The sequence below is a fragment of the Bubalus kerabau genome, chromosome 10 (assembly GCF_029407905.1).
Source record: "Bubalus kerabau isolate K-KA32 ecotype Philippines breed swamp buffalo chromosome 10, PCC_UOA_SB_1v2, whole genome shotgun sequence".
Taxonomy (NCBI): Eukaryota; Metazoa; Chordata; class Mammalia; order Artiodactyla; family Bovidae; genus Bubalus; species Bubalus kerabau.
In genome coordinates, this window is record NC_073633.1 from 20,029,804 (window position 1) to 20,045,812 (window position 16,009).

Genomic DNA, 16,009 nt, shown 5'->3' on the forward strand with positions numbered 1-16,009 from the left:
CTGCGCTGTAACTGGTGAATGGGCACCCAGCCATAGTGCAACCGCCACAATATTCTGGGATGTGCCTGCAGGAGCTTGATCAGGTTCCCACAGTAAACAGCACAGAAAAATCCCCTCCGGCTTCCTGGAGCCGGACAGGAGAAGGAACCATTCTGAATATACCAGAGCACTCTGTGCTTCTTAACACCTGTCCTCAGGAGAAACTACGTAAGCAGGGCATAGCTGAGCCTGCTCAGTTATGGGAGAACCCAACCCCAGCCCAGTCTAGGCAGCCTGTTCCACCTAAGAGGGTGGGGAGCAGGAATGAGAAACACTTGAGAAGTTCCCAGTCCAGCGGCAGAGGCTCACTAAGAGACTGAGACATAATCACAGGACTATAGAAATCCTCTCATATGCCCACCACTTCCCCTCATATCACTAAAGGCCCAGCACTTCCTTCTACCCGGTACATCATCTCCAGCTATCAAGAAAAAGCTTACAAACCACCCCAAAAGGCAAAAATTTGAAGAGACTGACCAAGCATCAGAGCCAGACATGGCAGGAATGTTGACATTATCAATTCAGGAATTTAAAATAACTATGATTAATATGTTAGGAGCTCTAATGGATAAAGTAATCAGCATGCAGAAACAGAGGGGCAATGTAAACAGAGAGATGGAAATCCTAAGAAAGAACCAAAAAGAAATGCTAGAGATAGAAAACACTTTTACAGGAATGATGAATGTCTCTGATGGGCTCATTAGTAGACTGGACACAGCTGAGGAAAGAATCTCTGAGTGTGAGGATCTCTCAATAGAATCCTCTGAGATGAAAAGCAAAGAAAACAGAGACTAAGAAACAGAACAGAATATTCAAAGGCTGTGGGGCAACTCTGAAAGGTGTAACACACTTAATGGAAATACCAGAAGGAGAGGAAAGGGAGACAAGAACAGAAGAAATACTTGAAACCATGACCGGGAATTTCCCCCAATTAATGTCAGACATCAAACCGCAGAGGATAAATGCCAAAAAACACCCTACAGGGCCTTCCCTGGTGGTCCACTGGTTAAGAATCCACCTTCCAGTGAAGGATTGCATGTTTCATCCCTGGTTGGGGAGCTGAGATCCCACATGCCGCAGGGCAGCTAAACCCACACACGGCATCTAGAGAGAAGCCAGCGCACCACAACGGAAGATCGTGAGTGCCGTGACTGAGTCGAAGCAGAAAAATAAATATATAAAGAAGTAAATAGTAAACAAAACACCCTACACCTGGGCACATGATTTTCTCATTACAAAAATCAAAGATAAAAAAAAATCCTGAAAGGAACTGGGGGAGCGATCTTATCTATAAAGGATGAAAGATAAGAATTACACCTACTATCTCTTCAGAACCCAGGAAAGCAAGACGACAGTGGAACGAAATATTTAAAATGTTGAGTGAAAACTCCCACCAACCTAGAATTCTGTACTGTGTGAAATTATTCTTCAAAAGCGAAGGATAGATAAAGGTTTTCTTGGACCAACACAACTGAGGGACTTTGCTGCCAGTGGATTTTCCTTCAAAAATTGTTTAAAAAGTTCTTTAGAGAGAATGAAAATAATATAGGACAGAAAACATGATCGACATTAAGAAAGGAAGAACATCAAAGAAGGATTAAATAATGGTAAAACAAAAACTATCATTTTCCTTATTTTTAAAAATTTATTACTTATCATTAAATAATATTATTATTATTTTCTTAGTCTTAATTGTTTAATAGTTTGTTGAAAACAATAATGGCAAAATATATTTGATTATGATTTTATATATATTTACATTTATATATGCTTATATATAAGTGAAATGGTTTATGGAAAAATCTCTGTACCTTCCTCTTAATTTCCCTGAAAACCTAAAACTATTCTGAAAAAATAGAGCGTGGTTTTTTTTTTTAAGTCTATGGTCTTTTTTTTTTAAGTCTATGGGGGTCATTCCCAAATGGTTCAAAGAATCTGCCTACAGTGCAGGAGATGTGGGTTCAATCCCTGGGTTGAGAAGATCCCCTGGAGAGGGAAATGGCAACCCATTCCAGTATACTTGCCTGGAGAATCCCATGGACAGAGGAGCCTGGCGGGCTACAGTCCATGGGATCACAAAAGGGTCAGACACGACTTAGCGGCTAAAGAACAACTTGGTAGGGAGAGACATTAGTGTTGTTTAAAAACACAACTTCACAGATGATTCTAATGTGCAGCCAAGGCTGAGAACCACTGTGTGAGGATTTCATTTTTAAATTACTGATGGGTAGTTTTCTTTATTTCACAAAATATTGTTATTGAGCTCTCACCAGGTGCTAAGCACTGTGATAAGAGATGATGAGCCAAAAAAGACCAGCCCCTTGTCCTCACATAGATTACAGATCTTAAGAACAGGGCAGCCTGAACTCATCTGGGGGTTAGCAAAGGTTTACCTGAGGAACTGACTTTTGAAGTGAGTTCTGAAAGTTGAGTTGGAATTAACCAGGTAAGGGTGATGAACTGAACTACTTAGGTAATTGCCTCAGGTGTCCTTGCCCTTTTGGGCAAATGGCCCATGAAGTTGGAGGAGGCAGGCTTTTCTTGATCTGACTTTGATCTCTCCCTAAGTGGACAATCACGTCCCTGGATAGTTGAAGACAATTATGTATTTATTTCATTGAGTTAATGTAAGAAAACAATAATGTAGGAAAGCGTTGTCTCTAGGGACAGCTACAAGTATGTGGACGAGGAAGGTACAGGAAGGAGACAAGACGGAGCACTGAAAATAAAGAATGCAACCTAAAACAAAAAGATGCCGTATTTCATGAAACCGATTGGCAAAGGCAGATAAATGCACAGTGCTGGTGAGAATGGAAAATCTCTCTGACACAGCAAACTCACTGTTAGAAAATTAGCCTGCAGAATTATGGGCATCACTATGTGAAGAGTCTAGCAGAGAAAGAGAGCATGGCTGGGCTTAAATAATAGGATGGCAGCCCGGTCTGGGAGAGAGGTTTCTTTTTGAGAGAGGAAAAGTACGTATTGTGTGGGAGGTTGTCTCAGTGGCTGAATTACCATTGATCGCTCCATGTGGGATTATGTAAAAGCAGATCCATGTGCAGAAACATTTCTATATAACAATCTCTCCTATCCTTTTAGTTTCAGTTCAATTCAACACACTTATTGAGTACCTGCTGATACAAGGCTTTGGCAGGGATAAAGAACTGTATTTTAATAAGGGGTAACACCTGGCTTCCTGTGCTCCAGAAACATGGTCTAGAAAGGAATGCTGACATGTGACAAATCCAAATACAGTGATAGCAATAAAATTATCAGGGCTTCCCCAATGGCTCAGCGGTTAAGAATCTGCCTGCGATATGAGACACAGGCTTGATCCCTGAATCGGGAAGATCCTCTAGAGGGGGAAATGGCAACCCACTCCAGTATTCTTACCTGAAAAGTCCCATGGACACAGGAGCCTGGCGGGCTACAGTCCAAAGGGTTGCAAAGAGCTGGACACAACAGAGCACAGAGCACTTGGTATATTATAGGTATGAGAAAGTGAAAAGTCAAAGTTTAGTCTCTCAGTCGTGTCTGACTCTTTGCGACCCCATGGACTGTAGCCTACCAGGCTCCTCCGTTCATGGGATTTTCCAGGCAAGAGTACTGGAGTGGGGTGCCATTTCCTTCTCCAGGGGATCTTCCCAACCCAGGGATGGAACCCAGTTCTCCCACATTGTAGGCAGACGCTTTACCGTCTGAGCCACCAGTGAAGTCCTAGGTATGAGAATGTGTGTTTAAATGTGTTACATGAAAAGAAAAGCACAATAAATTGTAATTGAAGAAATGTGAGTGAGGATGATTCCCAGAAGACGTGACATTTGCACAAATTTTGAAGAACGAATTGGATTTTGATAGATTTGGCATAGGAGCAGTGGAGGGGGGAAGGAGCGTCTGCTTTAAGAACTGCATGAGGCCTTTTTTACTTGATGTTTGCTGAGCTCATACTGGACATGGTATAGATACTGTGTGGGATATGGAAGTAGGAGGACCTTCTACCATGAAAGGAGCCAAATCACAAGGAGAAAAAAGGTATGGTGTTAAATTACAGTGTATAATTGCAGTGACAATTGCATCGTCAGCAGGATCCAGGAATGAGATAGAGCCACTGCCCTAAATATTTGGAGCACAGTGGAAAACAGCCTGCTGAGGGCAAAGGGCAAGATGAGGGGTACACTGTTACCATTACCTTTTCTCAGGTTTTGGGTTACAATGTATCATTATTTCTTAATGTTTATGGATTATATCTGAAAACATTTTTGGCAAAAAATTCAAGCATAAAAAGTAAAAAAAAAAAAAAGTCAGAACATCCCTTTATCATTTCCAGCTCCCTCCAAGCCCACCTCTCTCTGCAGATACAACTACCATTGAGTTTGGTGTGGGGCCTCCCAGAACTTTATCTATGTATTTACATACAGTTATGTGTATATAAAAATATATATAGTTTTTTTGTCTCTGTGTTTTATAGAAATGGTAATATTCTGAACATTTTAATCAACTGTTTTTTTTACTCCAATATATTTAGGGAACTCTATGTGTTGTTCCATTTATATATACCTTGTTTTTTTAAAACTGGTACTCCGTGGTATGGTGCATCTGACTTAGTTACTTAAGTATTTCCATCTGATCGACCATAAAGTGGGCAACCCATTCAGGTTCTCCTCGATGTATACAACAACAACAACTAATCCTAGTCTGGATTTAGTAAATGGAGCCTTGTCTTATGCCACCACTCTAGAGAGTCATTGTTGATCCCAAGATCTGAATCAATTCACAGATCCGAGAAGGAGGGGAAGCTGGGGACCCCTGAATAAGAACCCAGTGATGGTACTAAGAGAGTGAACTGAGAGTCTGACTTCAAGCCATCCCCAGAGAGACTAGTGGCCATTTGCTAAGTAACAGAGTACTGAGGAAAGGGAAATACCAAGAGCTTATCTGCCATCGTTGTCCACCAGTGAGGGTGGGGACTCCTAGTGGACAAGGGAATAAATGATGCTTTGATTTGACCTCATCTCACAGTAGGCTGACTGGGACATGGACTTTAAAGATATTTCTAAGTGTTTGGGTTGGGGAAGGGAGAGCTAGATAGAGCTCTTTGCCTCACTAAAAATTAAGGAAATGAAGATTAAAACAAGATCCCCAAGCTGATTGTTAATTCAATACATTGTTTATGGGATGGAAATTGGTATTTTCCCTTTGACCCAGCATCCCCACTTTTAGGAATTATCCCTTAGAATTACCTTCACTGATGCACAGAAGAACCTGAAAGAAGCTGGTAAACATCTATTTTACTTATACCTTGGAATTAAACAACCTCTGAGGTAAGATGTTTTGAACCTATTTGGTAATTATTTCCTAAATTCCTGAGTGTACAGTTGAAATTGATACACTGAGAAATTAGCAGAACCTTCACACTGGATCCCTGAACCATGGAGTGAGAACTATTACAGTGGGAAAACCCAGACTGCCCCCTTTTTTTTTTACCAAGCCAAAGAGTAATATGTATCCCTGGGAAAACTGTAGCAATTAGTGCCACTTGTCTACAATTTGAAAGATGCAGAAGTGATGATTTCTATCCCAGCTTGCAATTTACCTGACAGTGTGGTTGATGCACAGTTTGGAAGAATTTGGAGAATGTAATGACAGTGACTTCAACTGCATCTGCCTTTATAGCTGCTGTCTCTTTCATGGGCCCTGATATGTATTATCAATTTGGCAAGTGCTGCTTTCTCCATCTCAAAAAACAGTGATACCAGAAGCAGCTTGCTTTTACATGGCAGGGTCTACAGAATACTTTCAATATCTTGCCTTAGACTTGTAGCAGCTCCATGGTTTTGTGATTCATTCTTGTATTTAAAGGACTTCCCTTGTGGCTCAGCTCGTAAAGAATCTGCCTGCAATGCGGGAGATCTGGGTTTGATCCCTGGGTTGGGAAGATTCCCCTGGAGAAGAGAAAGGCCACCCACTCCAGTATTCTGGCCTGGAGAATTCCGTGGACTGTATAATCCATGGGGTCGCAAAGAGTTGTATTTAGAAACCTTGATCATCTCACCAATCCACAGGATACAGTCCTGGTCCTCTACATAGATGTCATCATGCTAAGAGGGCTTGGTGAGTGGGAAGGAATAGGTCTGCTGGTTGCCTTGGAAGACACGGGCATAGCAAAGGTGGCAGATAAATACCAAGAAAAATCAGGAAACTACCATGTCAGTAAAGTTTCAGGGAGTCCAGTAGTCTGAGTCATGATGGATACTTGCTCCAGAATGAAAGACTAGTCTCTTCATCTTGTACACTTCTACAATCTTGACAGAGATACCATACTTATAAAAATGAACCAACAAACAACAACAAAAAAAGCACACTTTATTTTGTATTGTGGTAAAGCCAACTGGGGTAAAGAATCCACCTGCAATGCAGGAGATGCAGGAGTCATGGGTTCAATCCCTGGGTTGTGAAGATTCCCTGGAGAAAGAAATGGAAACCCACTCCAGTATTCTTGCCTGGAAAATTCCATGGACAGAGGAGCCTGCAGGCTACAGTCCATGGGGTCACGAAGAATGGGACATGACTGAGCAACTGAACACTCACACGTAGCTAATTAAACTGTGATAGTTTCAGATGAACAGCGAAGGGACTCAGCCATACGTATACACATATCCTTTCTCCCCCAAAGTCCCTTCCCATCCAGGCTGCCACATAACATTGGACAGAATTCCATGTGCTATACAAGTCTGACCTTGTTGGTTATCCATTTAAAAAATAGCAATGAGGAATACTTAGGGAGTTTGGGATGGCCATGTACACACTGAGATACTGTACTTTATAGGACGTTTTTGGATAAGCAAAAGCTTGCCAACTTTGAGAGAGGGCTAGAGAGATGGAACACTTCTCAAGCTAACCAGGCTGCAAGGAAAGTATTCTGCCACCTAGCCTTTCTGGCCCAGTATATTCAATGATGCTCCAAATGTCTGTGGAAAACTGGGCTATGAGGTGCTTAGGATGAGCAGTATAAAGGCTACTGTTTACATAGCCTAATATTTCCATAACTGTAACTTTTCTGTGCTGTTACCACATGCTTTTTGTTGTTATTCTTAATATTTTAAGAAAATTTTAATTATGTAAAATATAGATGATGTGAATTTACCATATAGTTTAGTGCTATTATTTACATTCACCTCATTATGCAGCCATCCAGCCCCAAAACTTTTTTCTTCATTTTGCAAAACTAAAACTCTGTATCCTCAAATAATCACTTCCATTGCCTACTCCTCTAGCCCCTGGCAACCACCATTCTACTTACTGTCTCTATGAATTTGCTCCAACGTACCCAAAGGGACTTCTCTGGTTGTCTAGTGGTTAGGAATCTGCCTTGCAATGCAGGGAACATGGGTTCAACCCCTGCTTGGGAAACTAAGATCCCATACGCCGCAGAGCAACTAAGCCCGCACGCCATAACTCCTGAGCCCACTCATCAAAACTTGAGTTTTTGCCCCACAACAAAAGATCCTGCATGATGCAACAAAGATTCTGAGTGCCACAACTAAGACCCTACACAGCAGGACAAACAAAGAAACAAACAAACAAAATAAGCTACCCCAGAGATTTGAGTTTTGATCTCTTTATAGTATCTTCTGCTCTGTTGAAAGTCAAATTTTTCCTCATTGCTCTTAAAAACATTTCCTGAACACTCTTGTACGTTTGATTTTCCAGGTGAGTTTTTGAGTGAGCTTATCAAGTTTCATAAACAATTCAAATAAGGCTTTTGATTTCACATTGAATCACCATTTCTAACATGACAATTCAAGCTTCAGAAAAAATTGTAATTTATTGAAACAAGCTAAGGTTCATGACATTGTACAGGAGACAGGGATCAAGACCATCCGCATGGAAAAGAAATGCAAAAAAGCAAAATGGCTGTCTGGGGAGGCCTTACAAATAGCTGTGAAAAGAAGAGAAGCAAAAAGCAAAGGAGAAAAGGAAAGATATAAGCATCTGAATGCAGAGTTCCAAAGAATAGCAAGGAGAGATAAGAAAGCCTTCCTTAGCGATCGATGCAAAGAAATAGAGGAAAACGACATAATGGGAAAGACTAGAGATCTCTTCAACAAAATGAGAGATACCAAGGGAACATTTTATGCAAAGATGGGCTCGATAAAGGACAGAAATGGTAGGGACCTAACAGAAGCAGAAGCTATTAAGAAGAGGTGGCAAGAATACACAGAAGAACTGTACAAAAAAGATCTTCACAACCCAGATAATCACAATGGTGTGTTCACTCACCTAGAGCCAGACATCCTGGAATGTGAAGTCAAATGGGCCTTAGAAAGCATCACCAGGAACAAAGCTAGCGGAGGTGATGGAATTCCAGTTGAGCTGTTACAAATCCTGAAAGATGATGCTGTGAAAGTGCTGCACTCAGTATGCCAGCAAATTTGGGAAACTCAGCAGTGGCCACAGGACTGGAAAAGGTCAGTTTTCATTCCAATCCCAAAGAAAGGCAATGCCAAAGAATGCTCAAACTACCGCACAATTGCACTCATCTCACACGCTAGTAAAGTAATGCTCAAAATTCTCCAAGCCAGGCTTCAGCAATATGTGAACCATGAATTTCCAGATGTTCAAGCTGGTTTTAGAAAAGGCAGAGGAACCAGAGATCACATTGCCAACATCCGCTGGATCATGGAGAAAGCAAGAGAGTTCCAGAAAAATATCTATTTCTGCTTTATTGACTATGCCAAAGCCTTTGACTGTGTGGATCACGTGGAAAATTCTGAAAGAGATGGAAATGCTAGACCACCTGACCTGCCTCTTGAGAAACCTGTATGCAGGTCAGGAAGCAACAGTTAGAACCGGACATGGAAAAACAGACTGGTTCCAAATATGGAAAGGAGTACGTCAGGCTGTATATTGTCACCCTGCTTATTTAACTTATATGCAGAGTACATCATGAGAAACGCTGGACTGGAAGAAGCACAAGCTGGAATCAAGATTGCTGGGAGAAATATCAATAACCTCAGATATGCAGATGACACCACCCTTATGGCAGAAAGTGAAGAGGAACTAAAGAACCTCTTGATGAAAGTGAAAGAGGAGAGTGAAAAAGTTGGCTTAAAGCTCAACATTCAGAAAACTAAGATCATGGCATCTGGTCCCATCACTTCATGGGAAATAGATGGGGAAACAGTGGAAACAGTGTCAGACTTCATTTTTGGGGGCTCCAAAATCACTGCAGATGATGATTGCAGCCATGAAATTAAAAGATGCTTACTCCTTGGAAGGAAAGTTATGACCAACCTAGATAGCATATTCAGAGAAGGCAATGGCACCCCACTCCACTACTCTTGCCTGTAAAATCCCATGGACGGAGTAGCCTGGTAGGCTGCAGTCCATGGGGTTGCTAAGAGTCGGACACGACTGAGAGACTTCACTTTCACTTTTCACTTCCATGCATTGGAGAAGGAAATGGCAACCCATTCCAGTATTCTTGCTTGGAGAATCCCAGGGACGGCAGAGCCTGGTGGGCTGCCATCTGTGGGGTCGCACAGAGTCAGACATGACTAAAGTGACTTAGAAGCAGCAGCAGCAGCAGATAGCATATTTAAAAGCAGAGACATTACTTTGCCAACAAAGGTCCGTCTAGTCAAGGCTATGGTTTTTCCAGTGGTCATGTATGGATGTGAGAGTTGGACTGTGAAGAAGGCTGAGCGCAGAAGAATTGATGCTTTTGAACTGTGGTGTTGGAGAAGACTCTTGAGAGTCCCTTGGACTGCAGGGAGATCCAACCAGTCCATTCTAAAGGAAATCAGTCCTGGGTGTTCATTGGAAGAACTGATGCTAAAGCTGAAACTCCAGTACTTTGGCCACCTCATGTGAAGAGTTGACTCATTAGAAAAGACTGATGCTGGGAGGGATTGGGGGCAGGAGGAGAAGGGGACGACAGAGGATGAGATGGCTGGATGGCATCACCGACTCAATGGACATGAGTTTGAGTAAACTCCGGGAGTTGGTGATGGACAGGGAGGCCTGGCATGCTACTATTCATGGGGTTGCGAAGAGTTGGACACAACTGAGCAACTGAACTGAAGTCTATTTAAAAAGCCATGAGACCCTAATGACTCCAAATAGAGAAGTTATTTTCTTTTCAAATAAATAGTTCTATACTCAGGTTAATTTTATTCAGGTCAGAAATATTTTGTTTAAATTTAACTGTAATTAATAAACCATAATGGAAAGGAAAAATATTAACTGAAAGGATATGTTCAGGATGTTTTCATTATACCCTTACAAAAGGTTAAGATTTCTTCCCATGGATTGTTCCCATGGATGCTCATGAGACTTTCTGCTCCTTCAACGTATGATGTTGGAAGGGGAGGAGAGGGGCATGGAGGGTGTTGGGGAGGAAACTAAAGACTGAAATGACGACCTCAAATTTTCAAAATAGGTTTGTATCAGACAACCTAACATTACTAACTAGATTTTAGCCATCTTGTGCCATAAAATGATTTGATTCTCCCTAAATTCCATCCTTTGTATCCCAGCCGGCCTCAGGGTGAGTTTTGTTGACCCTCACAAATGCTCTAATTCAATATGGTATGTGTAATTTTTGTAGCCCGGTAATGCTTAAGGTGTTGTCTCATAACTGTACTCTCTTTGATGGTGAATGTACATGTTTAAGAACACTTTTAAAATTATGCCTAGGACCATGGAGCTTGTAATGTGTTGTAGGATAGTGTGCCTTTCTCGAAAGAGGAATCTATTAAAACCCTACCTAAACCCTCTTCTAAGCAGAGGCAAACAGCTTATTTCATGTAGTAAAAAGATTGGAGAGGGTTACCTAGGAACTGGAACTCCCAATATAGAGAGTAAATGAGGATAAATGGAATAAATGCAGAGTTCTTCCTTAGTCTGAGTGGTAGAATTTGGTGTTGGAAAATTCCTAGACTGATAATCAAATCAGAATCCAATGCATTATAGTTCTGTTTTTAGAAGTGTCCTGGCTTCACCCATCTTGGTGATGATTCTTCCATGTGTTCTAGAACATTGAAAGAAGACTTCTCTGGATGGCATTTTAATTGTACCAAATTTGAACTAACCACTTCATAAGTTGAATTATTTAAAAGGTATATATGATCAACTACATGCTTAACATCAAAATTTATTTTTTCTGAGTGAAATAATGTAGTTGCAGCAACATGGATAGACCTAGAGATGATCATACTGAGCAAAGTAAGTCACAAAGAGAAAGGCAAATACCTTATGATATCACTTATATGTGAAATCTAAAATACAACACAAGTGAATCTATCTCCGAAACGGAAACAGACTCAGACATAGAGAACAGACTTGTGGTTGCCACAGGGGGAGGGGGAGGAGGAGGGAAGGGTTGGGAGTTTGGGATTAGCGGATGCAAACCATCACATATAGAATGGATGAATAACAAGGTCCTACTGAAGCACAGGGAGCTATGCTATAATGGAAAAGACTGTATATGTATAACTGAATCACCTTGCTGTACAGTGGAAATTAACACAACATTATAAATCGGTTATACTTCAATAAAATAAAAAAAAACAGTTTTTTACAGTGCACATTAGAAAAAACACTCCCCTCCATATTTTACAAATAGAACTTATACTTGTAATTCCTTTCTAAGATAATTTTTATATGATTTTGATTATTTTTCAGGTATCAAAAAGAAATAGAGTTACATCCCACATATAAAGGCTGTGCGGTTTATGCCATGCTACTTGGCATTATTAAGAATGGGACAACCAGTTGTACTGTGTCTCTTGAAGAGACACAGAATGCAGTGCAGAGCTGCGCATCGGCAGTGCTCTTGCCTGAAAAAGAAAAAAATCTTGAACCTGAATCTAATCAATCAGTGGATCCAACAACACTTTAAACAACATCACAAGGATATAATCGGCCTAAAGCTACTTTTGTGTTAAAGAATATCACTACCTTTCAGATAATTGGTATACACATTTAAACTAGTTTCAGAAAATTAAATGTTAATTCACCATAGTCAACAAGAATTCATCTTACTGCATTTTGACTAGAACTGCTTATTATAATTAATTTTTAATAATGTACACTATTTGAATTAAGCAAAATGGCTTTTGTTATATTAATTTGCATACAGTTGAGGCTAAATATGTTTTAACCTATTAATTAGCTAATTAATTAATTTTTCTTTTTTTTGAACTATTTATATTTTTTGCCTGTTAATCTGTTTGATCCTTGATGGTTTTCTTATTTCTACATGAGATCTTTATTTGGTAAAGACATTTGTTATTCATCATATTTATTGCAATCTTTTTCTAGCTTCTAGTTGGTCTTTTAATTTTGTTTATAGTCTCATATAGATTTGAAACATTTTAATGTTGTTAAATATATTGCTACTTTCCTTTGAATTTCTAACATTGCTCTTTAGATATGCAACTCTTTTTTCTATTTATGGCTTTATGCTTATATACTTAACTCCTTGATCTACCTATACATTTTTTGCCATAAGGTATGAAATAAGTATGAAAAGAACTTATTTCCCCCCAAATAAAAAACCAGAGGCTTGAATACTATATTGAATAATTCCTATTTTCATGTAATTATTAGTAAGTGAAGTTATAATGTTATTAAGACCGTGTGTTCCTTCTATATTATTGATCTAGAAAGACCAGTTTTGCTGAAACCTGAATGGCTTTTGTCTGAATATATTTTGCTCTATTTTGTTGTTTCTTTAAGGTGGAAATGGGGACTAGCTTTTTCCTTACTGATATTACTGAATAACAAACAAGGAGATCAACTCATTGGCACTGATCTTAGTGAATATTTTGCCTGTTTCACATTTTGTAAGTTAATATCATTTAATTTTCACTGGTAGCAATCACATTTTGATTCTGTTTGCATGCACTAGTTTAAAGTTAGGAAAGTCAGTTTCTTAAATCTCTAAAGGTGAAATCCTGACTGATTCTGGCTTTAAAATATACTCCTAAAGGGAAGTTAAAAAAAAAAAATCAATTCACAGTGAGAATAAATAACAGCCAGCATATCTATTGAATTGAAGGACCATATGAAATAAAGAGAAGGTGAATTTTATCATGGGAGGAAGGGAAAAGAGGGCTGCCTGTCTGGGGACAGCGCCAGAGCAGAGCGGACTGCCCAGACATTCCAGAGTCACTGTGAGATCCAGGGAGAACCCAGCAGGGCTGCATTCTGGTATGCTGCTGGAATACGTCTTTTAATATATTTAAAACCCCATGGTGAAAACACTGTCTGCCTCAGATATACCACTGGGTTTAGATATACTAAATGATGCCAAAGACGGAGCATATGCCAAGTTTATATGCACCTTCTACAGCCATTCCTGTGTGTCAGATAGCACAGGGACTGAGTAGAAAAACCATCCAGGGAAGATAGTGGAGTTGTGTTAGCCATTGAATTATTAATACATTATTAAAATATTTCACTCTTCACACATCTGACATTTTGAGTGCATTCCTTTACACATTAGTAAACAAACAAGTCAGATTGTTCAGGCTAAGTTATACAAACTTTTCAAAGGTAAGAGCAGAAAATGTTCATTGAGGGCACACACCCAGCTAGACCGGAATGTCTAAATAAAGATGCACCTTAGTTTACCATGCTTCCATAACAAATATAAAGTGTTTGTATTGACATTGTATTTTATGCTCTCTCCCCACAGGGGGTAAAAACACCCATAAATGTCTGTCCTTAGAAGCAGAGAGTATTAATGATATGACTCATCACTGAAGGGTAGCCTGGAAAGAAAATGGAAAGCTCTGGAACAACCTGTGCCTTCATTGGACATGTAAAACATCTCCACCTGATGTCATTACACCATAATGGAACACTGTGCAGTGCCTAAGGTCTGTTTATCTACTGGACCAAGGTGGAATTGGCCATGCAGTATGCTATAGGTCTCTCCCTAGCCACAACCATTAACTCCTGGGACCCTTTGTGGGTCTCGCTTTGCCCATGAACTGACAGGGATGGGGCACTAACCCCTGAACGTTCTTGCTTCTGGTCTAGCTCCCGGCAAACTCTCTATGCACTCACTGAAGAGCATTCCAGAGGGGCCCACAGTTTACAGAGACGCTGTCTGGAAGGTCTCACAGACATTCATTTATATTTAGAAAAAAAGGAAAAGAAAACATTTGGGAGAACCATGGCTACTTTTGTGTGCAAAATAAAATTCTGCACAAAAAGATGTTTTGCCTTTTAAACAATAGATTCCTTTGCTGCTGAACTTCTAGACCCACAATTTTTAGTCCTTGATTTATACTTGAAAAATGAACAAGAGCAGATGGTGAAAGATGTCTGCAAGGTTGTGGAGAGTACTGACGTCAGAGTCAGAAGAACAGAGTTTAAATTTCTGTTCATTTAGTTTCTAACTGTGTGATCTTGAGCAAGCCACTTGACCCATAAAAGACATAAACAAAATAGAAGAAAAAGTTAATATTAACAGATACACACTAATGTATTTAACATCCCGTATCCTCTAAATAACCTTTACAAGATTGTTTTCTGTAATAATCAGTAATAATAATTTTCTTGATTTGTTCTTTAGCTTTGTAACAACTATTTAAAAAGAATAATCAATATAAATCTTGAAGAAATTTCACACATGAAGTAAAATTTGCACTTACCAATAAAAATATATTTCTCAATGGACACACTATTTCAATTTTCAATTTTAAACACAAGTAAAAACTCCAAGTCAAACCAATCAATCCTAAAGGAAATCAACCCTGAACATTCATTGGAAGGACTGATGCTGAAGCCGAATCTCCAATAATTTAGCCACCTGATGAGAAGAGCCAGCTCTTTGGAAAAGACCCTGATACTGGGAAAGATTGAGGGCAGGAGGAGAAGGGGACGACAGAAGGATGAGATGGTTGGATGGCATCACCGACTCAATGGACACGAGTTTGAGCAAACTCCAGGAGATAGTGAGGGACAGGGAAGCCTGGAGTACCGCAGTCCATGGGGTCTCAAAGAGTCAGACATGACTGAGCCACTGAATAACTACAAGGAAAATACTCCCAAGAGATCATGAAGAGTGATGAAATTGAAGTACCTCAGGCTCTGCTTCTTCATCTTTATAACTTGTGTCATCTTTGCTTATGTCAAATTTACCATCTAAACGCATCTAAATGCGCCTAAAATCGCATCACAAGCTCTGTGGGTGCATACAACATCAAAGAGAACTTGAATCATGAATGGTTTGAGCTGAACCTCAAAACAAAAGTGCATAGGTGAGTGTTGGGGTCTGCTATATAACTGAGAGTTCTTCAAATTAGTCTCCACGTAAAGTATGATGCTTACCAAAGTATGTGATAGACAAATGTGCTAATTTGGAGCTTACATGTATGTTCTTAAAATTCAACAATAACTACTATTGTTTAGAATGTAGGCCAATAACATTTTTTGGGGGAGGATGGAAGAGTATTTTTTTAAATTTTATTGAAGTATAGTTGATTTACAATGTTGTGTTCATTTCTGCTATACAGTAAAGTCACTCAGATAAATATCTGAGTCATATATATATATGTCTCTCTGAAGCATATATATATATATATAGTCTTCTTGGGTCAGCAAGATCCCTGGAGAAGAAATGGCAACCCACTCCAGTATTCTTGACTGGGAAATCCCATGGACAGAGGAGCCTGACGGGCTATAGTCCTTGGGGTTGCAAGTCAGACATGACTTGGTGAATAAACCACCATCACCACCACTGCTAAGTCACTTCCATTGTGTCCGACTCTGTGCGACCCCACAGATGGCAGCCCACCAGGCTCCCCCGTCCCTGGGATTCTCTAGGCAAGAACACTGGAGTGGGGTGCCATTTCCTTCTCCAATGCATGAAAGTGAAAAGTGAAAGTGAACTTGCTCAGTCATGTCTGACTCTTAGCGACCCCATGGACTGCAGCCCACCAGGGTACTCCATCCA

At 40.0% G+C, this 16,009-nt stretch overlaps 1 long non-coding RNA gene across 1 annotated transcript in view; it reads left to right on the forward strand.

Annotated features, from left to right (window-relative positions):
* LOC129620966 (uncharacterized) overlaps nucleotides 1-14,440 on the forward strand; it is a 33,287-nt gene extending 18,847 nt beyond the window's left edge. Inside the window, exons 3-4 of the long non-coding RNA XR_008698957.1 lie at nucleotides 12,781-12,887; nucleotides 13,742-14,440. This is a non-coding gene — a long non-coding RNA (uncharacterized LOC129620966). The remainder of the gene's footprint in view (nucleotides 1-12,780; nucleotides 12,888-13,741) is intronic.
* The last annotated feature ends 1,569 nt before the right edge of the window (nucleotides 14,441-16,009 follow it).